The sequence below is a fragment of the Procambarus clarkii genome, chromosome 23, assembly GCF_040958095.1.
Source record: "Procambarus clarkii isolate CNS0578487 chromosome 23, FALCON_Pclarkii_2.0, whole genome shotgun sequence".
In the NCBI taxonomy this organism is placed as follows: domain Eukaryota; kingdom Metazoa; phylum Arthropoda; class Malacostraca; order Decapoda; family Cambaridae; genus Procambarus; species Procambarus clarkii.
The window spans coordinates 4,959,412-4,985,804 of NC_091172.1; the positions used below are offsets into that span (position 1 = coordinate 4,959,412).

At 40.1% G+C, this 26,393-nt stretch overlaps 1 long non-coding RNA gene across 1 annotated transcript; it reads left to right on the forward strand.

Annotated features, from left to right (window-relative positions):
* Positions 1 to 17,711: 17,711 nt before the first annotated feature.
* LOC138367710 (uncharacterized) lies at positions 17,712 to 18,882 on the forward strand. The gene is made up of 3 exons (XR_011229404.1): positions 17,712 to 18,133; positions 18,275 to 18,403; positions 18,781 to 18,882. It is a non-coding gene; the product is annotated as an uncharacterized lncRNA (long non-coding RNA).
* Positions 18,883 to 26,393: the final 7,511 nt, after the last annotated feature.

A 26,393-nucleotide genomic window follows, 5' to 3' on the forward strand; every position in this document is an offset into this window, starting at 1 on the left:
GGGAACGTGAGCTAGAACATGCTTACTAACACGATTTATTTGTGTAAAACTGACTTGCTTAATGAAAAGGAGCAAACATACGATGTTGGAAAATAGCTGAACTGAATGAAAGGAGAGAGAGAGGAGGGACGGTCCAGATATTATGGAGAAGAAAAGATAAGATATGATAAGAGGAGACCTACACGAAGCGTCTGGCTGGCCGGGCGTAAGGTAAATAAAGGTGACGTGAGAGATTGCGAGGTAAGGGGGGGAGGGAGGGGGTGTGAGGTATGATACCTGAAAACCCTGACTTACACAGGTGATTTTCTAAATTTATATGAAAACTATGGTTTACATAGACGATATTTGTAAGTTGAAAACATGTAAAATATGTCCGTAGAGTTCTCCTGGAAACCCTAAAGCGCTACATACGTTACTTGAATTTCTCCCATAAGCCCTTAACAAACTTCTAAGTCTCGGAAATTATTTTCATCATAAGAAATCCATACTTCTAAAATCTGTGACTGAAAAAAAAATTTACCTGAAAACCCTCACTCCCAGACACGAATTTCCCCGAAAACAAAAATTCGTCTGTGTGGCTTACACCGCACAGGGGTCCTCTGGCCTGAAAAAAAAAAATTCGTCTGTGCGTCTTACACCGCACAGGGGTCCTCCGCCCCCAAAAAAAAATCGTCTGTGCGTCTTACACCGCACAGGGGTCCTCCGCCCCAAAAAAAAATTCGTCTGTGCGTCTTACACCGCACAGGGGTCCTCCGCCCCAAAAAAAAATTCGTCTGTGCGTCTTACACCCTATTACTGTGGGTGATGGTGGGCGGCGGTGGTGGGTGGTGGCGGCGGTGGTGGGTGGTGGCGGCTTGTGGCGGGTGGTGGCGGCTGGTGGTGGCGGCTGGCGGTGGTGGCAGCTGTTGGCGGGTGGTGGTGGCGGGCGGTGGCGGCTGGTGGCGGGCAGTGGCAGCTGGTGGCGGCTGGTGGCGATGGTGGGGGCTGTGGCGGCTGGTGGTGGCGGGCGGTGGCGGCTGGTGGAGGGCGGTGGCAGCTGGTGGCGGTGGTGGCGGCTGTGGGGGCTGGTGGTGGCGGGCGGTGGCGAGCGGTGGCGGTGGTGGCGGCTGTGGCGGCTGGTGGTGGCGGGCGGTGGCGAGCGGTGGCGGCTGGTGGCGGGCGGTGGCAGCTGGTGGCGGTGGCAGCTGACGGCGGCTGGTGGTGGCGGTGATGGCGGTGGCGGCTGGTGGTGGTGGTGATGACGGCTGGTGGTGGCGGCTGGTAGCGGTGGCAGCTGCTGGTGGTGGTGGTGATGGCGGCTGGTGGTGGCGGTGATGGTGGCTGGCGGTGATGGCGGCTGGTGGCGGTTGGTGGTGGTGGTGATGGCGGCTGGTGGTGGCGGTGATGGCGGCTGGTGGCGGCTGGTGGCGGCGGCTGGTGGTGGCGGCTGGTGGTGGCGGCGGTGGTGGGTGGTGGTGGCGGCGGTGATGGGTGGTGGCGGTGGTGGTGGGTGGCGGGGCGGTGGCGGCTGGTGGTGGCGGTGATGGCGGCTTGTGGTGGCGGTGGCGGCTGGTGGCGGTGACAGCTGGTGGCGGCTGGTGGTGGTGGTGATGGCGGCTGGTGGTGGCGGCTGGTGGCGGTGATGGCGGCTGGTGGCGGGCGGTGGCGGCTGGTGGCGGTGATAGCGGCAGCTGGTGGTGGCGGCGGTGTTGGGTGGTGGTGGCGGTGGTGGTGGGTGGCGGGACGGTGGCGGCTGGTGGTGGCGGTGATGGCGGCCTGTGGTGGCGGTGGCGGCTGGTGGCGGTGGCAGCTGGTGGCGGTGTAACGGGGGTGGGGGAAATAGCTCTATCTTGTCCATTATTCCACCCCCCAGTTAACTAACGAGGCCGGGGGAAACAGCTCTCTCTAGTCCGTTATCCCGTCCCCAGTTAGCTAACTATTCTAGAGCACCTCCAGAGTTCCTAAGGCAACCTCTCTGGTTCAACACCTTGTAACCTAGGTATTTGACTACCTAGGTGCTAAGACTACAAGGCGCCGTAACTGGATCAGCTACCCGAAACTCTAGAGAGAACTCTAGAATACTGAATCATTGCCACAAACGTATAAGAGAAAACGAAAGGAAAGAAATGAATAGTGAAGTAATTAGTGAGGGTTTGGGGTGAGAGGCAGAGAGGTGGGAGGGGCGAGGAGGGTCATTAGTTGAAAGTGAGAGTTTAGAGAGGGGGTGGAGGGAGAGGTGTAGATAGGTAGAAGGAGAAGAGTAGATAGTAGGAGTAGAAAGTAGATAGTAGAAGACGAAATGCTGCCACCATCCATTCATGATCATTACATACAAGACAAGGAATGGAACTTGCCTGTATCACAAAATTCTCAAAGGATGTTATCATGAGTTCATTATTAGTATGTTCCCTCTGTACCATGTATCAACTCCAAACATGTACTCATTTATATCATGAACCCAGTAACCACAGAGGCTTTCTCAAATCCTCAACTCAAAGCTCTAGGGAACAAAGTTAAACACAATTTAAATAATAAATTCATAATTATATTTCACATGAAGTATCATAATTTAGCAATTCAATTAAAATGTTCCAGTTTAATATGCAAAGTGAGTCATCATCCAAGAATTCGAGAACCCTACAACTTGACTGCCCCTGATCATCACACAACATATGTAAACACGACAAGTCACCTAAATGTTCACTCACCGAGGACTGAGTCTAAGTTGAATAGAGAGGGGGGGGGGGGGTCTGCAATTTTCAGGCAGCGTCACCCCCCGTCTGGTGACGGCCTATCTCGACGGCTGGCCTCTGCTCCGCTGGCCGGTCTCCTATTGCTTAATGCTCGATAGCTCTCCGAGTTTATATTGGGGAACCTAGTAGCTAACTCCGCCCACAAGTAGATAGCCTCCGGCACTACCAAGCCACTCCTTAAACGTCGGCATGTTTGAAGGCTACCCGGCTCCAATTATACGCTTAGCGGAAGCAAGGTGAAATTCTCATGATCTGACCTCAGGTCACTTGGGGTCGTTAACGGTTAGAGGTGTGAGATCTCAGGCAGACAACTGGCGCCTCTCCGATCCTTGTCTGTGACTCATGTACTCTATGTATGTATTAACCTAAACCAAACACTTTTACAGTGTTACAGCGGCTGGTGGTGGTGGTGATGGCGGCTGGTGGTGGCGGCTGGTGGCGGTGATGGCGGCTGGTGGCGGGCGGTGGCGGTGATGGCGGCAGCTGGTGGTGACGGCGGTGGTGGATGGTGGCGGCTGGTGGTGGCGGTGGCGGGCGGTGGTGGTAAGTGGTGGCGGCTGTGGTGGGTGGTGGCGGTGGTGGTCGGTGGCGGCCAGCTGGGACACACCCTTCCCCACTGAAAGTCTGAGCCAGGGTTGCCAGATTCAAATTGCTAAAAGTAGCGAGCTGACGGTCTAAAAGTAGCGAATTTGTAATAAGAGTAGCCCAATTTTTTGTTTAGTGACTGATATGGGTTTCAAAGTAATCTATTATGATAGAGTACATTAAACGATTTTAATTGTTTTATTTACATTATCTCTGCATATATATATTTAACCAATATGATAATAGGATAACTTACCAATATTTACTGTTTGAAGCTTAATGGGTGTGAAGTCCTTCCACGTCTTTACAGTTGAAGATACCAAGATCTTGATCTGCATCCACAACCACGTTCTTGTATATTGCAGACTCATATTTAAGCATTGACATGAGTGGTTCAAATGACGAGCAACAAGTTACATTTTCTTCAAGATATGTTTTGATTCTCAAGACTGATATGTCAAAAGCTCAAGTCCCATTCCCATTCAAGATTTCTCAGTTTAGTTTTCACAGACGTTACTCTCGAAAATATCCGTTCAACCAGGGTATTACTGATTGGCAAGCTGTATATTTTCAACACAAACTCAGCGAGGTCAATCAGTATGGGATCGCCAACAGTGTTCTTGACAATTATTGTCTTGGTCTAAAATGACGATTCAGATGTCGGAATTTGTCCCTTACAAATGTTGGACTAGTCAATGGTTAACAGTAGGCGCCACTGACTTTCAATTTCACTAAGCTTAGATTGGTCAGCTAATACTAACGGAAGTTCCGAAAATGGTGGCCATGTAAACTAAGGCATATGATAGGTAACAGATTTTTCACCTTTTTTTATAGTTTCAGCATTACTTAGAATACGAGAAAGAAGCTATTTGCAAGCTTTCACTAAAAAATTATCGCATCTTTCTTGAACATTTTGAAACTTTTCCTGGGTTGTAAAATTGTTTTGTCTGCTAGTGGCCAGGACCTAGATTCAGGAAGCTTTGTGTATTTCTTCGTAAGTGGGTTTGCTACGAAGGTTCCTAAGTGTGCCCTAAGAAGATGCTTAGGTGCAATTCAATAACGTCCACTTAGGAAGAAAATTGTTGGTTCACCTGCGTGCCGACAGAGGTCACTACCATGATTCGTTTGGCCAATCAGAGAGCAGCCAACATTCTTCATATTGAAGATTTAGCGCTGGCTTATCGGAGCTCTACTGCCTCCTATTTACGTCGAATTTTCTTATAAAATTAGTATATTTCGAAGTAAAACAATGTTTTTTTCAACTTCTACAGCCAGCACCGACACTGTAGTAAACAAATATGTTACATTTGTTGTTTACCTACGTAATTCTAAGAGATACTGTGTAGCTGTCCTTGTTGCTCGGAAGATGCGCTGACAATTATTGTATATATTTACTGAATTTACCCAAGGGCCACTAACTATCTAGTGGCCTCGAAGAGGACAGAAAGCCGGCGACTTGTTAAAGGGCCCGCCAATTGTCTTAATGATATTTTTTAGCTGGAATTTAGCACTTACGGCTTAAGCGGGTAGGCGGTTCCATGGGTTTATAGCCCTCTTGGTGGAAAAAAAACATCTGTTTTCAGTCCTACTTGAGAGAACATACTCTCCAACACTATATTTGTGATTGTCCTGTTATCAGTGACTTCATACCAAATGGTATGAGGTATTTTGAGCTCTGTAATTACTTCATACACTCAAGAATATTGGAAGATATTCTTGTGCTGCACCCAGATTTTGCCAGTGTAGGCTAATAGATCAGCCTTAAGTATTTTGTTCTCTCCTAATTCCATGTATGACTGGCCATTCTGTGAGGTGAGGATGTTGGATGAGCTTGTAGCTGGTTTTTGATCTACGTACACTGTGTGGTCCTTTATACAGAATAGGGAAGCAGCACATTGCTGTGTATACCTAAACATGTTTAAAAATACATTGTTTGAGAGGAGTCTGGTAGAAACTGGTAAGAGTAATTATAATATAATGTTTCCATGATTCAGTGCTTACCTCTTGTGAAAAATGCTTAGAGTTGTTTAGTCAGAGTTGATTTGTTTTTTGTATTGAGGCTGGTATTTTCTAAATTGATTCCATGTACAGTATGTCTAACCATCATGTGAGATGGGAGTATTAGATAAACTTATAGCTAGTTTTTTTTATCTACACTGTGTAATATTCCATATAGAATAGGGTAGTAGTACATTGCTGTGTATACCTAATCTTCTTAATAAAAAAAAATCAGTAATAAAGGTTTTAAATTATAGTTTGTATTATTACAAATTCAGTACTGTATTATCCTTATTAAATCATGTTGACCATGGATCATTAAGATCTCATGTTGATATGTAATAGTCATATTTCTTTTGAACTGCTAATCCATGCTAATCATTCATTTAATTGTGCATTACGTCTCAGTTTTTCACTTCCTTGGATATACTGTACAGTACAAAAAGATAGGATAAAAATAAACCAGTAATATTTCTTTCATTATATTTTTCATTTCAATAACTGCATCAATATTTTTACAGTTGACAGGATTTGTTTTACCATACAGGTGCATTATTTGTTAAAAAAAAATTTGGTTTATTGTTACACACAATGATGCTACATAGCCTTCCCAGTTTGGTGCCTTCTTTTAATACTTACTGATTAACAAATAAATAATAAATACATTTTATTCAGGAAAAGTACATACAGTTGATTTACAAACATAATGTTGGATTTATAGACAGAGCTAGTACATACAATACCTAAAGCCACTAATACTCATAGCATTTCGGGCAAGGTGTGGGGGAAAAAACACAGACTAAAACTTAATAGTAATCGGAATTAGGTATAAATTGTGTTGAAAGAAGGAATAAAAAATACAAAAAGGGGGGTTAACATAGCATAAATCAGCAATTGCACATGTTGGTGAACAGCGTTGTTTAAAAAATAGCAAGACATGGGTTGACATTTAGGAGGTAAGTTAGGTTACATGGAGTTAATTAGGCAGTACTTGGTTTAACTCTTAAACTGGATGAGAGAGGTACAGCCTTTGACATGATTCGGGAGGTCATTCCACATTCTGGGTCCCTTGATTTGTAGAGCACTTCTAGTTTGGTTACACACAGCCAAATTGAGTAACAGGAAGAGGTCTTGGACACAAATTTGTTCCATGCTAAATGTAGAGGAATCAGCTGAGTATTCCTCAAATAAAATAAGTTGCCTCACCTTATAAGGTAATAAAATAAGCATTTCTCAAATAAGTATCTGCCTCACCTCACTGTCTTACTGCTACATAGCCTTCCCGGCATGGTGCCTTCTTTTGATAATTACTTGTTCCACACCCAAGTTGTGTAACAGGAAGAGGTCTTGGACCCCTACTTCCCTCTCTCTTTTTTCATCATCTATATAGTCATAATTATAGCTTTAAGTATTCAATGAATAAAGTTTTTGACATTTTTACCCTTCTCCTTACCTAACATCATTTGTGCAGCATATTTTTATTTTATGTCTCACCCAGATTTAATTTCAAAATAAAACCAAACTAAATAAATTAGAAATGGGTATGTACAGCTAAGGTACACCCTTACTACTAGGTGAACAGGGGCATTTGGTGATAGTAAATTATCCCATCAGGCAGAGCTCATCACCTTCTCTCATTTTTCATGTTCACCAGTGTTTATTTACTTAATAACTACTGGTATAATATCTTGCTATTATAAAACTAATTCTACTATCATCAAACACATATTTACTTCAAGTTTCAAGCAGAGAATGCATATATAACTAACACGAAGGACTCCTCTTCACTAGATTCACCAGCTATAATATTTTGGTCATGTTCCAATATCATAAATCGATCCCAGTGTTATGTAGTAGAGAAAAAATGACTTATATCCAGTTTACGTAAAGCTATGAGTGGTCGAAACCACACTTAAATCCCGGAATGAACTAACGAAGGTTTTTCCACTTAGTGTAGCTACCTGAATACGGATGTAGCCGCCACGAAGTCGCTAAGAAGGAAAACGTTCTTAGCTAAGAGGAAAAACCTTCGTAAGTACCTTCCTGAATCCGGCCCCTGGCTTTCTGCACGTATTTTCAGTTTGAAATTACGTCTTTTTATACCGAAAATATGCCAATTACTGAAAGTGGAGATGGTTCACATTTTGCCCAAACCCCAATGCAGTTTTCAAAATATCTCAAACATCCCAAAATCGACGCTTAATCGATATTCTGGAGCCAAATTCTGGCTCTCTGCACGTATTTTCAGTTTGAAATTACGACATTTTATACCGAAAATAAGCCAATTACTGAGAGCAGCGATGAGTCACATTTTGCCCAAACCCCCCTGCAGTTTTCAAAATAATCCAAACATCCCAAATTCGACACCTGAGCCATATTTTGGAGCCAAATTCTGGCTCTAAATACGTATTTTCAGTTTGAAATTACCACTTTTTATACCGAAAATATGCCATTTACTGAAAGCAGCGATTGGTCATATTTAGCCAAAACCACCCTGCAGTTTTCAAAATATCCCAAACATCCCAAATTCGAAACCTGAGCTATATTTTGGAGCCAAGTTCTTGCTCTCTGCACGTATTTTCAGTTTTAAATTACGATTCTTTTTTCGAAAGTATGCCAATTACTGAAAGCATCGATGGGTCACATTTTGGCCAAACCCCGCTGCAGTTTTCATAATATCACAAACATCCCAAATTCGACGCCTGAGCCATTATATGGAGCTAAATTCTGGCTCTTTGCACGTATTTTCAGTTTGAAATTAAGACTTTTTACTTGAAAATATGCCAGTTACTGAAAGCAGCGATTGGTCACATTTTGCCCAAACCCCTTTGCAGTTTTCAAAATATCCCAAACATACCAAATTCGTCGCTTGAGCGATATTTTGGAGCCAAATTCTGGCTCTCTGCACGTATTTTCAATTTGAATATAAGACTTTTTACTTGAAAATATGCCAATTACTGAAAGCAGCGATGGGTCACATTTTGCCCAAACCCCCGTGCAGTTTTCAAAATATCCCAAACATCCCAAATTCAAAGCCTGACCTATGTTTTGGAGCCAAATTCTTGCTCTCTGTGTGTATTTTCAATTTAAAATAACCACTTTTTATACCGAAAATATGCCAATTACTGAGAGCGGCAATAAGTCACATTTTGCCCAAACCCCCTGCAGTTTTCAAAATATCCCAAACATCCGAAATTCGACGCATGAGCCATATTTTGGAGCCAAATTCTGGCTCTCTGCATGAATTTTCTGTTTGAAATTACGACATTTTATACCGAATTATGCCAATAACTGAAAGCTGCGATAGGTCACATTTTGCCCAAACCCCCCTGCAGTTTTCGAAATATCCCAAATATCCCAAATTCGACACCTAAGCCATATTTTGAAGAAAATTCTGGGTCTCTGCACGTATTTTCAGTTTGAAAATACGAATTTCTATACCGAAAATATGCCAATTACTGAAAGCTGCGATGGGTCAGATTTTGCCCAAACCCCCTTGCTATTTTCAAAATATCTGAAACATTGCAAATTCGACGCTTGAGCATATTTTGGAGCCAAATTATGGCTCTCTGCACGAATTTTCAGTTTGAAATTACGAATTTTTATACCGAAAATATGCCAATTACTGAAAGCAGCGATGGGTCACATTTTGCCCAAACCCCTTTGCAGTTTTCAAAATATTCCAAACATACCAAATTCGTCGCTTGAGCAATATTTTGGAGCCAAATTCTGGCTCTCTGCGCGTATTTTCATTTTGAAATTACGACTTTTTATACCGAAAATACAGCAATTACTGATAACTGTGGTGGGTCACAATTTGAACAAACCCCTCTGCAATTTTCAAAATATCCCAAACATCTCAAATTCGAAGCCTGAGCAATATTTTGAATCTAATTTCTAGCTCTCTGCACGTATTTGAGTTTGAAATTACGACTTTTTATACCGAAAATATGCCAATTACTGAAATCGGTGGTGGGTCACATTTTACCCAAACCTCCCCAGCAGTTTTGAAAATATCCCAAAAATCCTAAAAGCGACGACTGAGCCATATTTTGGAGCCAAATTATGGTTCTCTGCTCGTATTTTCAGTTCTAAATTTCGACTTTTTATACCGAAAATATGCCAATTACTGAAAGCAGCGATGGGTCACATTTTGCCCAAACCCCCGTGCAGTTTTCAAAATATCCCAAACATTTCAAATTCAAAGCCTGACCTATGTTTTGGAGCCAAATTCTTGCTCTCTGTGTGTATTTTCAATTTAAAATAACGACTTTTTATACCGAAAATATGCCAATTACTGAGAGCGGCGATAAGTCACATTTTGCCCAAACCCCCTGCAGTTTTCAAAATATCCCAAACATCTCAAATTCGACGCCTGAGCTATATTTTGGAGCCAAATTCTGGCTATCTTCACATATTTTCAGTTTGAAATTACGACTTTTTATACCGAAAATATGCCAATTACTGAGAGCGGCGATGGGTCACATTTTGCCCAGACCCCCCTGCTATTTTCAAAATATCTGACACATTGCAAATTCGACGCTTGAGCATATTTTGGAGCCAAATTATGGCTCTCTGCACGAATTTTCAGTTTGAAATTATGAATTTTTATACCGAAAATATGCTAATTACTGAAAACGCTGATGGGTCCCATTTTGCCCAAACCCCCCTGCAGTTTTCAAAATATCCCAAACCTCCCAAATTCGACGCGTGAGTCATATTTTGGAGCCAAATTCTGGCTCTCTGCGCGTATTTTCATTTTGAAATTACGACTTTTTATACCGAAAATATGGCAATTACTGAAAGTGGCGATGGGTCACATTTTGCCCAAACCCCCGTGCAGTTTTCAAAATATCCCAAACATCCCAACTTCAACGCCTGACCTATGTTTTGGAGCCAAATTCTGGCTCTCTGTGTGTATTTTCAATTTAAAATAACGACTTTTTATACCGAAAATATGCCAATTACTGAGAGCGGCGATGGGTGACATTTTGCCCAAACCCCCTGCAGTTTTCAAAATATCCCAAGCATCCCAAATTCGACGCCTGAGCTATATTTTAGAGCCAAATTCTGGCTATCTTCACGTATTTTCAATTTGAAATTACGACTTTTTATACCAAAAGTATGCCAATTACTGAAAGCTGCTATGGGTCCCATTTTGCCCAAACCTCCTGCAATTTTCAAAATATCCCAAACATTCCAAATTCGACGCCTGAGCTATATTTTGAAGCCAGATTATGGTTCTCTGCGCGTATTTTCAGTTTGAAATTTCGAATTTTATACCGAAAATATGCCAATTACTGAAAGCAGCTATGGGTAACATTTTGCGCAAACCCCGCTGCAGTTTTCAAAATATCCCAAACATCCCAAATTCAACGCCTGACCTATGTTTTGGAGCCAAATTCTGGCTCTCTGTGCGTATTTTCAATTTAAAATAACGACTTTTTATACCGAAAATATGCCAATTACTGAAAGCTGCTATGGGTCATATTTTGGCCAAACCCCCCCTGCAGTTTGCAAAATATCCCAAACATTCCAAATTCGACGCCTGAGCCATATTTTGGAGCCAAATTATGGTTCTCTGCGCGTATTTTCAGTTTGAAATTTCGAATTTCATACAGAAAATATGCCAATTGCTGAAAGCAGCGATGGGTCACATTTTTCCCAAACCCCGCTTCAGTTTTCAAAATATCCCAAACATCCCAAATTCGTCGCTTGAGAGATATTTTGGAGCCAAATTCTGGCTCTCTGCACGTATTTTCAGTTTGAATATAAGACTTTTTATACCGAAAATATGCCAATTACTGAGAGCGGCGATGGGTCACATTTATTTATTTTATTTTATTTTTATTTATTTATGCATATACAAGAATGTACATAAGGAATGTGAGGATACAAATATGGTAATTACCGTCTTGTAAAGCCACTAGCACGCGCAGCGTTTCGGGCAGGTCCTTAATCTAAGAAAATTTTAAGGAGGTAAATACTTGCAAAAATTATAGACAAAAAATGATAACAGATTACATGAAATGAAAAAAAGATGAGAGAAAATTGTAGGTACAGTATATTAAAGCACATAGGTAGCTGAGATTGATTGCAATGACAGCTTGAATGGTAGTTGACAAAAAATTGGTAGGCACAATACAGCAGAAACAGTATAAGATTGGTTGCAATGACAGCTTGAATGGTAGTTGACAAAAATTGGTAGTCACAATACAGCATATGGCTAGCACATAGAAGAAGACAGCAATGAACACAATGATAAGGTTGTTTGATATTACATAAAAATTAGGAGATTGGGTAACACTAGGTACAGAGCAAATTTAAAGCTCAGTGTAGGAAACTAAGAAGATGAAGTTAGGTACTTTTTGGTTTTGCTTTTAAATAAGGCAAAAGTTTTACAGTTTTTCAATTCACTAGGGAGTGAGTTCCATAGACTAGGTCCCTTAATTTGCATAGAGTGTTTACACAGATTAAGTTTGACCCTGGGGATATCAAAGAGATATTTATTTCTGGTGTGGTGATAATGGGTCCTATTACATCTGTCCAGGGAGAGTTTCAGAGCATGGTTTGCATTTAAGAACAGGGTTTTGTAAATGTAGTTGACACAAGAGAATGTGTGGAGGGAGTTAATATTTAGCAAGTTTAGGGATTTAAACAATGGAGCTGAGTGTTGTCTGAAAGCAGAGTTAGTTATTATTCTGATAGCAGGCTTTTGCTGTGTGATGATGGGCTTAAGGTGGTTTGCAGTGGTAGACCCCCATGCACAGATACCATAATTAAGATAGGGGTAGATTAGTGCATAATATAGTGAGAGGAGAGCAGAGTTAGGAACATAATATCTGATTTTGGAGAGTATACCAACTGTCTTAGAGACTTTCTTAGTTATGTGTTGAATGTGGGTGCTGAAGTTGAGTCTCTTGTCTAGGAATAGGCCAAGAAACTTGCCATCATTTTTATTACTGATGTTGATGTTGTCTATCTGTAGCTGAATTGCATTTGATGATTTGCTTCCAAATAAGATGTAGTAAGTCTTTTCGATGTTTAATGTTAGTTTGTTCGTTGACATCCATAAGTGGACTTTTTTTAATTCATTATTCACAACATTATTTAGTGTATGTGGGTTGAGGTTTGAATAGATAAGAGTAGTATCGTCAGCAAACAGTATAGGTTTGATAATATTAGAGACATTAGGCAGATCGTTTATATATATAAGAAATAGAAGAGGTCCTAAGATGCTGCCCTGTGGCACTCCAACGGTAATTGGTAGAGTGGAAGAAGTTGTATCATTGATGGTTACATATTGGTGTCTGTCACTAAGATAGGATCGGATGTAGTCAAGGGCAAGGCCTCGGATTCCATAATGCTGGAGTTTAAGTAAGAGGTAGTTGTGATTAACAGTATCAAAGGCTTTTCTTAGGTCAATGAAGAGTCCAATCGGAAACTCATTTTTGTCAAGGGCTGAGTAGATAATGTCAAGGAGACTAATGATTGCATCATTGGTGCTCTTTTGGGACCGGAAGCCAAACTGGCAGGGGCTGAGTATGTCGAATTTTACGAGGTAGGAATAGAGCTGTTTGTAAATAATTTTTTCAAATATTTTTGATAGAATGGGTAGATTTGATATTGGTCTATAATTGTTTATGTCCGCCGGATTGCCTCCTTTATGGACTGGCGTTACTCTTGCTTTTTTGAGGATATCAGGGAAGATGTGACACTCTATAGATTTGTTGAACAGTAGTGCTATGGGTGGGGCAAGGGCATGGGAGGCTCTCTTGTACACAATGGACGGAATTTCACTGGTGTTCCCTGCCTTGGTTTTTAGAGAGTGTATGATGGACACAACATCTGCCTGGCTGATTGGTGAAAGGAGAAGAGAGTTTGGATAGCTGCCTGAGAGATATGTGTTAATATGTGTCTGAGTCTGTGGGATTTTACTGGCAAGATTAGCACCAACCGATGAAAAGAAACTATTAAATTCATTTGCCATTTCTAAATCAGTTGACGGTATATCCCCATCCTTGTAGAGTTTTATTTGGTTATGTGAGTGTTGTTTAGTTCCTAGGATACTAGAGATAGTTTTCCAAGTGTTTGTCATGTTGCCTTTTGCTTCATTGAATCTATTCACATAATATGCAAGTTTTGCCTTTCTTATGATACTGGTAAGCATTGATGAGTACCTTTTAGCTACTTCCTTTGAAACTAGGCCAATCCTAACTTTCTTTTCATATTCATGTTTCTTGTTAATTGAGTTGAGAATGCCACTTGTGAGCCATGGATTGTTTAATCTTTTGTCAGTTACTTGCTTGGTAAGAAGGGGACAATGAAGGTTGTAGAGGCTTAGAGTTTTGGAGAGGAAGAGGTTAGCTAATGAATTTATATCATGGGTATTATTGAATTCAGAATCCCAGTTAATATTGTAAAGTGCCTCTGTAAGATTGTCTAAAGCTGATTCACTGTGTAGCCTAAATGAAAGTTTCTTGCTTTTTGGTGGTGTTATGTCCATGTTCGCTATGAGAAAGGTAGGATAGTGGTCAGTTGTTCTGTCGTAGATTATACCAGATACAAGGGGAGCTGTTATGTTTGTCCATATGTGGTCCAAGGTAGTGGCTGATGTTTGAGTGACTCGGGTAGGTTTGGTGATTGTGGGGATTAGCATACAGGAGTTCATGCCGTTAAGGAAATAGTCAACTTGAGAGCAATTTTGTTGACCCAGGTCAATATTAAAGTCTCCTCCCAGAATGATGTTGTTTTTGTTGAGATTGTTGTTTATAATAAGATTCCTTAGGTTGTCTGAGAAAGAAGCTATGTTAGTATTGGGAAATCTATAGATGGCTCCAATAGTCAAAGAGGATTTAAGGGATTTAATTGTAAACTGAGCAAAAGTATATTCACAGTAGTCATCTCTGTCACTAATAACACTGTTGCAGATAAATGTATCTCGGTAATATATAGCTGTGCCACCACCTTTTTTATTAGGCCTACAGTTATGAACGGCTTTATAACCAGCTAAGTTGTAGAGTTGGGTATAGTCTTTATTTAGCCAAGTTTCTGTTAAAATAATGAACGATAGGTTAGTACCTAGTGCTGTGAGTAGTGCATTTAAATCGTCAAAATGTTTACCAAGTGATCTAACATTTTGGTTATAAACTGATAGATAGGTGCTATTTTGTAGTTTGTTTTTAGCCTGGTGTGCTGTGAAATACTTGCAATAATGATGATCAATGTGCTGGTTGGTATAGATATGAGACAGAAGATTTTGATCAGGATCAATATCAGTGTGCATAGAGATGCAGAGGGATCACGATACAAGATACACGATAAAGCAAAACACAAGAATAAAAGCAAATACAATAAAATAGTAACAATTTAGAAGTAAAATAAAGATCCAATAGATAGCCAGGGAGGACACAGAAGTTACATAAAATAAAAAACAAAAAATCAGTAGAGACTGACAATATAAATGTAAAATAAAAAATAATAAGAAAAATAATAATCATAAAAAAATGATCTTGAAGATAATTAGCTTAGTAATGGTTAATTAACAGGGTAATAAAAAGCCCTAGGTTTAGTGACAAGGGGATTAACTAAGAACAAATAATTAAGAGTATAAAACAGGCAAAGATGACAAACAAAAAATAAAATAAAAATAAAAATAAACACCTTTGGAAAGGAAAGGCAGAGCTTAAGTACACTTTGGTTGTATGTGAGACTACAAATTATGTTCTGGTTATTCAGCTGATATCCCACAGTCATCCAGGAAAGAAGTGAGGTGTGCTTCAGTGGTTATGACATAAGTTTTTCCAGAGTCAGTCTTCCTAGCTATTATTTTACCATCGCGCACAAAACAATTTTTAATAGCAGTGGTTCTTTTGCAAATTCCACGTAGTTTAAATAAGAGATTTTGTCTGAATCTGGTTAGACATTCGTTCACATAAACCTTGGATTTCATAGCGACTGCAGCAGTGATAAGGTCTGACTTGCGGGAGCAGCTATCTAACTTCTCCCGTATCTTTATCATGTTGTTTGTACCAGATGATTTGGTACCCACTCTATAAGCTGACTTAATGTCTCCTGCTATGTCTCCTGCTATAACCCCCCTGCTATTTTCAAAATATCTGACACATTGCAAATTCGACGCTTGAGCATATTTTGGAGCCAAATTATGGCTCTCTGCACGAATTTTCAGTTTGAAATTACGAATTTTTATACCGGAAATATGCCAATTACTGAAAACGCTGATGGGTCCCATTTTGCCCAAACCCCCCTGCAGTTTTCAAAATATCCCAAACCTCCCAAATTCGACGCGTAAGTCATATTTTGGAGCAAAATTCTGGCTCTCTGCGCGTATTTTCATTTTGAAATTACGACTTTTTATACCAAAAATACAACAATTACTGATATCTGAGGTGGGTCACAATTTGCCCAAACCCCTCTGCAGTTTTCAAAATATCCCAAGCATCCCAAATTCGACGCCTGAGCCATATTTTAGAGCCAAATTCTGGCTCTTTGCACGTATTTTCAGTTTGAAATGAAGACTTTTATACCGAAAATATGCCAATTTCTGAAAGCTGCTATGGGTCATATTTTGCCCAATCCCCCCCCTGCAGTTTTCAAAATATCCCAAACATCGCAAACTCGAAGCCTGAGCCATATTTTGGAGCCAAATTCTGGCTCAGCACGTATTTTCAGTTTGAAATTAAGACTTTTTACTTGAAAATATGCCAATTACTGAAAGCAGCGATGGGTCACATTTTGCCCAAACCCCCCTGCAGTTTTCAAAATATCCCAAACATCCCAAATTCGTCACTTGAGCGATATTTTGGAGCCAAATTCTGGCTCTCTGCACGTATTTTTAGTTTGAATATAAGACTTTTCATATCGAAAATATGCCAATTACTGAGAGCGGCGATGGGTCACATTTTGCTCAAACCCCCTGCAGTTTTCAAAATATCTTAAACATCCCAAATTCGACGCCTGAGCTATATTTTGGAGCCAAATTCTGGCTATCTTAACGTATTTTCAGTTTGAAATTACGACTTTTTATACCGAAAATATGTCAATTACTGAAAGCTGCTATGGGTCCCATTTTGCCCAAACCCCCCTGCAGTTTTCAAAATATCCCAAATATTCCAAATTCGACGCCTGAGCCATATTTTGGAGCCAAATTATGTTCTCTGCGCGTATTTTCAGTTTGAAATTTCGAATTTTATACAGAAAATATGCCAATTACTGAAAGCAGCAATGGGTCACATTTTGCTGAAACCCTGCTGCACTTTTTAAAATATCCAAAACATTCCAAATTCAAAGCATGAGCTATATTTTGGAGCCAAATTCTAGCTATCTGAAAGTTTTTTCAGTTTGAAATTATGACATTTATACTTCGCTTTATCAATATTTACTACCCAATTACTGAAAGCGGCGATGGGTCACATTTTGCTCAACCCCCCCCCCCCCCCGCCCTGCAGTTTTCAAAATATCCCAAACATCCCAAATACGACACATGATCCATATTTTGGAGCCAAATTCTGGCTCTTTGCACGTGTTTTCAGTTTGAAATTACGACTTTTTGTACCGAAAAAATGCCAATTACTGAGAGCAGCGATGGGTCACATTTTGCTACAACCCCCTGCAGTTTTCAATTTATCTTAAACATCCCAAATTCGACGCCTGAGCTATATTTTGGAGCCAAATTCTGGCTATCTTAACGTATTTTCAGTTTGAAATTACGACTTTTTACACCGAAAATATGCCAATTACTGAAAGCTGCTATGGGTCCCATTTTGCCCAAACCCCCGTGCAGTTTTCAAAATATCCCAAACATTCCAAATTCGACGCCTGAGCCATATTTTGGAGTCAAATTATGGTTCTCTGCGCGTATTTTCAGTTTGAAATTTCGAATTTTATACAGAAAATATGCCAATTACTGAAAGCAGCAATGGGTCACATTTTGCCCAAACCCCGCTGCACTTTTCAAAATATCCAAAACATCCCAAATTGAAAGCCTGAGCTATATTGTGGGGCCAAATTCTAGCTATCTGAACGTTTTTTCAGGGGGCTTTATTATTGTTTGGCCGAAAAAATTCGGCCAAACACGAAAAATTTATAAAAATACTACAACGTTCTGGCAACACCGTGGTGCAAACCGTTTAATGTTATGATAATAAATAACGTAATTGGAGTAAATTTTCCAGCCGCAATTGTCCGAAATCTGGTCCTCGCGGCTCGGGTGCGCCGTAGGGTGATGCGTCATACGTTGTAAGCGTCTAGTATTTCGCAATAGAGTGGAGAATATCTTGTTATGCATATACAAATTATAAACACACTCGCTGGCAACTGTCTTCTGTGAGAGGGAGGGGCTATAATCCGATTACTGGCTCAGTCACCCTCTCAGTATCTGTGCCGGCGGTCGTATGCCTGACGCGCTCGCACAGATCGTATTTTCTTGCATATACTGCACATTGGATATAGTATCGGACAAGAAGAAAGCTCTAAAGGCAAGAGCTCTACGCGTTAGCCAAGTAAAGGAGCGTAAAGCCACACTGAGGCAAAACAAGAGTTCTCTTGAGTGAAGAGAGAGGGCAGCCTCCCGCCCCCACAACACACTACCTCGCCTCACACCCAGGCACCCACACCTCCTGTGGCACCTGCCACACCTCTGTGGCACCTTCCACACCTCCTGCTGCACCTGCCACACCACCTGCGGCACCTGCCACACCACCTGCGGCACCTGCCACTCAAGATCTTAGACCTGCAACTCAAGACGTTCTCCCTCTTGATGTTGCAAGATGTTGCATATTTCAGACCAATTATATTAGGTTAGTATGTATTATTTTTTATATCTTGATACTACATCATAAATAATTGTAAATATAAAGCTGCTGTCTTTTTTTTTTTTTTTTTTTTTTTTTTTTTTTTTTTTTTTTTTAATAATTTTTTTTTTTTTTTTTTTTTATCAGGCGATCTTCATGGAACTTACACACCTTACTGAAGGAATGCCAATCTACAAGGGTGGTAATTTTGATTGAAATTGGTAGTTCATCAACCTCAGCCAAAGGTGGCTGAACTTTGACCTTCATTTTTTACAGGTAACTAATTTGCAACTATATGGTTGAATAACTTTTTTATTTATTATTCAATTTACATGGAACTTGAACATTATATGTAGAGTCTGTGCCTCTAAAAACCCAAGTTATATATTTCCCCTAAGATCATTTATTGATTTTATATATATTTATAAACATCATTTTGTTGCATAATTTTTTGGGTGAACTTTGAAAATTTGTATTATTGCACTAAATAGGTTTGGGATAATAATGCCACTAGACAACCTTTATTATATAGTATTGTGATAGCTGAGTATCATAGAAATAATATTAGTTGATATTTGTATTTGTTATATCAACTTTAAAACATGTAAAAAAATGGTTAAAAAAAGTTTTTTTTTTTCTCCCTTTCTATTTAGGCTGCGATGCTGAAACTTGGACCACTTGCAGCCCTCTTTACGTGTAACACGTCAATAAATTTTCATTGCACTAGAACAACTTTTATGAACCCTATCTAACGCCCCCTTAAGTTTGAAATTATGACATTTATACTGAAAATATGCCAATTACTGAGAGCGGCGATGGGTCACATTTTGCTCAACCCTCCCCCCTGTAGTTTCCAAAATATCCCAAACATCCCACATTCGACGCCTGAGTCATATTTTGGAATCATATCATAGCTCTCTGCACGTATTTTGAGTTTGAAATTACGTCTTTTTATACCGAAAATATGCCAATTACTGAAAGCAGCGATGGTTCACATTTTGGCCAAACCTCCCCTGCAGTTTTCAAAATATCCCAAACATTCCAAATTTGACCCCTGAGCCATATTTTGGAGCCAAATTATGGTTCTCTGCGCGTATTTTCAGTTTGAAATTACGACTTATATACCGAAAATATGCCAAATACTGAGAGCAGCGTTTGGGTCACATTTTGCCCAAACCCCCTCCTGCAGTTTTCAAAATATCCCAAACATCGCAAACTCGAAGCCTGAGCCATATTTTGGAGGCAAATTCTTGCTCTCTTCACGTATTTTCAGTTTGAAATTACGACTTTTTATACCGAAAATATGCCAAATACTGATATCGGCGGTGGGTCACAATTTGACCAAACCCGCGTGCAGTTTTCAAAATATCCTAAACATCCCAAATTCGACACTTGGGACATATTTTGGAGGCAAATTCTAGCTCGATGCTCGTATTTTGAGTTTGAAATTACGACTTTTTTTTACTGAAAATATGGCAATTACTGAAAACGGTGATTGGTCACACTTTCCCCCCCCCCCCCCGTTCACTGCAGTTTTCAAAATATCCCAAACATCGCAAATTCAACGCCTGAGCTATATTTTGGAGCCAAATTCTGACTATCTGCTCGTATTTTCAGGTTGAAATTATGACTTTTTATACCGAAAATATACCAATTACTGAAAACGGAGATGGGTCAGATTTTGCTCAAACCCCCCCCTGCAGTTTTCAAAATATCCCAAACATCCCAAATACAACGCCTGATCCATATTTTGTAGCAAAATTTTGGCTCTTTGCACGTGTTTTCAGTTTGAAATTACGACTTTTTCTACCGAAAATATGCCAATTACTGAAAGCTGCTATGGGTCCCATTTTGCCCAAACCCCCCTGCAGTTTTCAAAATATCCCAAACATTCCAAATTCGACGCCTGAGCCATATTTTGGAGCCAAATTATGGTTCTCTGCGCGTATTTTCAGTTTGAAATTTCCAATTTTGTATAGAAAATATGCCAATTACTGAAAGCAGCGATGGGTCACATTTTGCCCAAACCCCGCTGCAGTTTTCAAAATATCCAAAACATCTCAAATTCAAAGCCTGAGCTATATTTTGGAGCTATATTCTAGTTATCTGCACGTATTTTCAGTTTGAAATTACGACCTTTTATACCGAAAATATGCCAATTACTGATAGCAGCGATGGGTCACATTTTGCCCAAACCACCGTGCAGTTTTGAAAATATCCCAAACATCGCAAATTCGACGCCTGAGCTATATTTTGGAGCCAAATTCTGACTCTCTGCTCGTATTTTCTTGTTGAAATTACGTCTTTTTATACCGAAAATATGCCAATTACTGAAAGCAGCGATGGGTCACATTTTGGCCAAACCTCCCCTGCAGTTTTCAAAATATCCCAAACATTCCAAATTTGACGCCTGAGCCATATTTTGGAGCCAAATTATGGTTCTCTGCGCGTATTTTAAGTTTGAAATTTCGAATTTTATACCGAAAATATGCCAATTACTGAAAGCACCGATGGGTCACATTTTGTCCAAACCCCGCTGCAGTTTTCAAAATATCCAAAACATCCCAAATTCAAAGCCTTAGCTATATTTTGGAGCAATATTCTAGTTATCTGCACGTATTTTCAGTTTGAAATTACGATTTTTTTTACCGAAAATATGCCAATTACTGAGAGAAGCGATTGGGTCACATTTTGCCCAAACCCCCTGCAGTTTTCAAAATATCCCAAACATCGCAAACTCGATGCCTGAGCTATATTTTGGAGCCAAATTCTTTCTCTCTGCACGTATTTTCAGTTTGAAATTACGACTTTTTATACCGAAAATATGCCAATTACTGAGAGAAGCGATTGGGTCACATTTTGCCCAAACCCCCTGCAGTTTTCAAAATATCCCAAACATCGCAAACTCGAAGCCTGAGCCATATTTTGGAGCCAAATTCTTTCTCTCTGCACGTATTTTGAGTTTGAAATTACGACCTTTTTTACCGAAAATATGCCAATTACTGAAAGCGGTGATTGGTCACACTTTGCTCCCCCACCCCCCGTTCCCTGCAGTTTTGAAAATATCCCAAACATCGCAAATTCGACGCCTGAGCTATATTTTGGAGCCAAATTCTGACTCTCTGCTCGTATTTTCAGGTTGAAATTTTGAATTTTATACCGAAAATCTATCAATTACTGAAAACGGAGATGGGTCAGATTTTGCTCAAACCCCCCCCCCCTCCTGCAGTTTTCAAAAAATCCCAAACATCCCAAATACATCGCCTGATCAATATTTTGGAGCCAAATTCTGGCTCTTTGCTCGTGTTTTCAGTTTGAAATTACGACTTTTTGTACCGAAAATATGCCAATTACTGAGAGCGGCGATGGGTCACATTTTGCTCAAACCCCCTGCAGTTTTCAAAATATCTTAAACATCCCAAATTCGACGCCTGAGCTATATTTTGGAGCCAAATTCTGGCTATCTTAACGTATTTTCAGTTTGAAATTACGACTTTTTATACCGAAAATATGTCAATTACTGAAAGCTGCTATGGGTCCCATTTTGGCCAAACCCCCCGGCAGTTTTCAAAATATCCCAAACATTCCAAATTCGATGCCTGAGCCATATTTTGGAGCCAAATTATGGTTCTCTGCGCGTATTTTCAGTTTGAAATTTCGAATTTTATACAGAAAATATGCCAATTACTGAAAGCAGCGGGGGGGGGGGGGGGGGTCACATTTTGCTCAAAGCCCCGTGCAGTTTTCAAAATATCCCAAACATCCCATATTTGACGCCTGAGTCATATTTTGGAGTCAAATCCTAGCTCTCTGCACGTATTTTGAGTTTGAAATTACATCTTTTTATACCGAAAATATACCAATTACTGAAAGCAGCGATGGGTCACATTTTGCGCAAACCTCCCCTGCAGTTTTCAAAATATCCTAAACATCCCAAATTCGACACTTGAGACATATTTTTGAGCCAAATTCTAGCTCTCTGCACGTATTTTCAGTTTGAAATTACGACTTTTATACCGAAAATATGCCAAATACTGAAATCGGCGGTGGGTCACATTTTGACCAAACCCCGGTGCAGTTTTCAAAATATCCTAAACATCCCAAATTAAACACTTGAGACATATTTTGGAGCCAAATTCTAGCTCGCTGCACGTATTTTGAGTTTGAAATTACGACCTTTTTTTACCGAAAATATGCCAATTACTGAAAGCGGTGATTGGTCACACTTTGCCCCCCCCCCCCCCCCCCCCCGTTACCTGCAGTTTTGACAATATCCCAAACATCGCAAATTCGACGCCTGAGCTATATTTTGGAGCCAAATTCTGACTCTCTGCTCGTATTTTCAAGTTGAAATTATGATTTTTATACCGAAAATCTTCAAATTACTGAAAACGGAGATGGGTCAGATTTTGCTCAACCCCCCCCCCCCCACCCTGCAATTTTCAAAATATCTCAAACATCCCAAATACAACTCCTGATCCATATTTTGGAGCCAAATTCTGGCTCTTTGTACGTGTTTTCAGTTTGAAATTACGACTTTTTGTACCGAAAATATGCCAATTACTGAGAGCAGCGATGGGTCACATTTTGCTACAACCCCCTGCAGTTTTCAATTTATCTTAAACATCCCAAATTCGACGCCTGAGCTATATTTTGGAGTCAAATTATGGTTCTCTGCGCGTATTTTCAGTTTGAAATTTCGAATTTTATACAGAAAATATGACAATTACTGAAAGCAGCAATGGGTCACATTTTGCCCAAACCCCGCTGCACTTTTCAAAATATCCAAAACATCCCAAATTGAAAGCCTGAGCTATATTTTGGAGCCAAATTCTAGCTATCTGATCGTTTTTTCAGTTTGAAATTATGACATTTATACTGAAAATATGCCAATTACTGAAAGCGGCGATGGGTCACATTTTGCTCAACCCTCCCCCCTGTAGTTTTCAAAATATCCCAAACATCCCAAATACGACACATGATCCATAATTTGGAGCCAAATTCTGGCTCTCTGCACGTGTTTTCAGTTTTAAATTACGAATTTTTATACCGAAAATATGCCAATTACTGAAAGCAGGGGGGGGGGGGGTCACATTTTGCTCAAACCCCCGTGCAGTTTTCAAAATATCCCAAACATCCCACATTCGACGCCTGAGTCATATTTTGGAATCATATCTTAGCTCTCTGCACGTATTTTGAGTTTGAAATTACGTCTTTTTATACCGAAAATATGCCAATTACTGAAAGCAGCGATGGTTCACATTTTGGCCAAACCTCCCCTGCAGTTCTTAAAATATCCCAAACATTCCAAATTTGACCCCTGAGCCATATTTTGGAGCCAAATTATGGTTCTCTGCGCGTATTTTCAGTTTGAAATTTCGAATTTTATACCGAAAATATGCCAATTACTGAAAGCACCGATGGGTCACATTTTGTCCAAACCCCGCTGCAGTTTTCAAAATATCCAAAACATCCCAAATTCCAAGCATGAGCTATATTTTGGAGCCATATTCTAGTTATCTGCACGTATTTTCAGTTAGAAATTACGACTTTTTATACCGAAAATATGCCAATTACTGATAGAAGCGATGGGTCAAATTTTGCCCAAACCCCTCTGCAGTTTCCAAAATATCTAAATTATCACAAATTCGACGCCTGACCCATATTTTGGAGTCAAATTCTGGCTCTCTTCACGTATTTTCAGTTTGAAATTACGACTTTTATACCAAAAATATGCCAATTACTGAAAGCGCCGATGGATCTCATTTTGCCCAAACCCCCCTGCAGTTTTCAAAATATCCCAAACCTCCCAAATTCGACGCGTGAGCCATATTTTCGAGCCAAATTCTGGCTCTCTGCGCGTATTTTCAATTTGAAGTTACGATTTTTTATGCCGAAAATACGCCAATTACTGTTATCTGCGGTGGGTCACATTTTGCTCAAACCCCTCTGCAGTTTTCAAAATATCCCAAACATACAAAATTCGACGCCTGAGCCATATTTTGGAGCCAAATTCTGGCTCTTTGCACGTGTTTTCAGTTTGAAATTACGACTTTTTGTACAGAAAATATGCCAATTACTGAGAGCGGAGATGGGTCACATTTTGCTCAAACCCCCTGCAGTTTTCAAAATATCTTAAACATCCCAAATTCGACGCCTGAACTATATTTTGGAGCCAAATTCTGGCTATCTTAACGTATTTTCAGTTTGAAATTACGTCTTTTTATACCGATAATATGCCAATTACTGAAAGCAGCGATGGGTCACATTTTGGCCAAACCTTCCCTGCAGTTTTCAAAATATCCCAAACATTCCAAATTTGACGCCTGAGCCATATTTTGGAGCCAAATTATGGTTCTCTGCGCGTATTTTAAGTTTGAAATTTCGAATTTTATACCGAAAATATGCCAATTACTGAAAGCACCGATGGGTCACATTTTGTCCAAACCCCGCTGCAGTTTTCAAAATATCCAAAACATCCCAAATTCAAAGCCTGAGCTATATTTTGGAGCCAAATTCTGGCTATCTTAACGTATTTTCAGTTTGAAATTACGACTTTTTATACCGAAAATATGTCAATTACTGAAAGCTGCTATGGGTCCCATTTTGGCCAAACCCCCCGGCAGTTTTCAAAATATCCCAAACATTCCAAATTCGATGCCTGAGCCATATTTTGGAGCCAAATTATGGTTCTCTGCGCGTATTTTCAGTTTGAAATTTCGAATTTTATACAGAAAATATGCCAATTACTGAAAGCAGCGGGGGGGGGGGGGGGGGTCACATTTTGCTCAAAGCCCCGTGCAGTTTTCAAAATATCCCAAACATCCCATATTCGACGCCTGAGTCATATTTTGGAGTCAAATCCTAGCTCTCTGCACGTATTTTGAGTTTGAAATTACATCTTTTTATACCGAAAATATACCAATTACTGAAAGCAGCGATGGGTCACATTTTGACCAAACCCCAGTGCAGTTTTCAAAATATCCTAAACATCCCAAATTAAACACTTGAGACATATTTTGGAGCCAAATTCTAGCTCGCTGCACGTATTTTGAGTTTGCAATTACGACCTTTTTTTACCGAAAATATGCCAATTACTGAAAGCGGTGATTGGTCACACTTTGCCCCCCCCCCCCCCGTTACCTGCAGTTTTGACAATATCCCAAACATCGCAAATTCGACGCCTGAGCTATATTTTGGAGCCAAATTCTGACTCTCTGCTCGTATTTTCAGGTTGAAATTATGATTTTTATACCGAAAATCTTCAAATTACTGAAAACGGAGATGAGTCAGATTTTGCTCAACCCCCCCCCCCCCCCCACCCTGCAATTTTCAAAATATCTCAAACATCCCAAATACAACTCCTGATCCATATTTTGGAGCCAAATTCTGGCTCTTTGTACGTGTTTTCAGTTTGAAATTACGACTTTTTGTACCGAAAATATGCCAATTACTGAGAGCAGCGATGGGTCACATTTTGCTACAACCCCCTGCAGTTTTCAATTTATCTTAAACATCCCAAATTCGACGCCTGAGCTATATTTTGGAGTCAAATTATGGTTCTCTGCGCGTATTTTCAGTTTGAAATTTCGAATTTTATACAGAAAATATGCCAATTACTGAAAGCAGCAATGGGTCACATTTTGCCCAAACCCCGCTGCACTTTTCAAAATATCCAAAACATCCCAAATTCAAAGCATGAGCTATATTTTGGAGCCAAATTCTAGCTATCTGAACGTTTTTTCAGTTTGAAATTATGACATTTATACTGAAAATATGCCAATTACTGAAAGCGGCGATGGGTCACATTTTGCTCAACCCTCCCCCCTGTAGTTTTCAAAATATCCCAAACATCCCAAATACGACACATGATCCATAATTTGGAGCCAAATTCTGGCTCTCTGCACGTGTTTTCAGTTTTAAATTACGAATTTTTATACCGAAAATATGCCAATTACTGAAAGCAGGGGGGGGGGTCACATTTTGCTCAAACCCCCGTGCAGTTTTCAAAATATCCCAAACATCCCACATTCGACGCCTGAGTCATATTTTGGAATCATATCTTAGCTCTCTGCACGTATTTTGAGTTTGAAATTACGTCTTTTTATACCGAAAATATGCCAATTACTGAAAGCAGCGATGGTTCACATTTTGGCCAAACCTCCCCTGCAGTTCTTAAAATATCCCAAACATTCCAAATTTGACCCCTGAGCCATATTTTGGAGCCAAATTATGGTTCTCTGCGCGTATTTTCAGTTTGAAATTT